This window comes from Pogoniulus pusillus, chromosome 27 (assembly GCF_015220805.1).
Source record: "Pogoniulus pusillus isolate bPogPus1 chromosome 27, bPogPus1.pri, whole genome shotgun sequence".
In the NCBI taxonomy this organism is placed as follows: Eukaryota; Metazoa; Chordata; class Aves; order Piciformes; family Lybiidae; genus Pogoniulus; species Pogoniulus pusillus.
In genome coordinates this window covers 12,229,889-12,230,544 of record NC_087290.1, presented here as the reverse complement: position 1 = coordinate 12,230,544, position 656 = coordinate 12,229,889, and positions in this window count along the sequence as shown.

Here is a 656-nt window from a genome sequence, read left to right as displayed (position 1 = left end):
CTGTCTCCTCTCTTGTTTCCTGCACAACATAATGCACCATTAGCTTCCACTGTAGCATGGGATTGCTCTGGGATGGTCCAGGAGGGTACCATAGAGAGCTTGGATACTGCTTTAAGTGTCACAGAATGTCAGGGGCTGGAAAGGACCTCCAAAACTCATCCATCCTAACCCCCCTGCCAGAGCAGGATCTCCTAGACCAGATCACACAGGAACATATCCAGGCAGGCCTTGAATATCTCCAGAGAGGGAGACTCCACAACCCCCCCGGGCAGCCTGTTCCAGGGTTCTGCCACCCTCACAGGGAAAAAATTCCTCCTTATGTTTACATGAAACTTCCTATGCCTCAGCTTCCACCCAGTGCCCCTTGTCCTGTCCCTGGGCATCACCCAACAGGGACTGGCTCCAGCCTCCTGGCACTCACCTTTACATATTGATAACCATTGATGAGGTCACCTCTCAGTCTTCTCCAAGCAGCACAGCCCCAGCTCCCTCAGGCTCTCCTTGTAACAGAGATGTTCCATTCCCTTCAGCATCTCTGTGGCTTTGCACTGGACTCTCTCAAGCAGTTCTATGTCCCTCTTGAATTGGTGTCCCAGAACTGGACACAGTACTCCAGATCTGGCCTCAGCAGGACAGAGTAGAGAGGCAGGAGAACC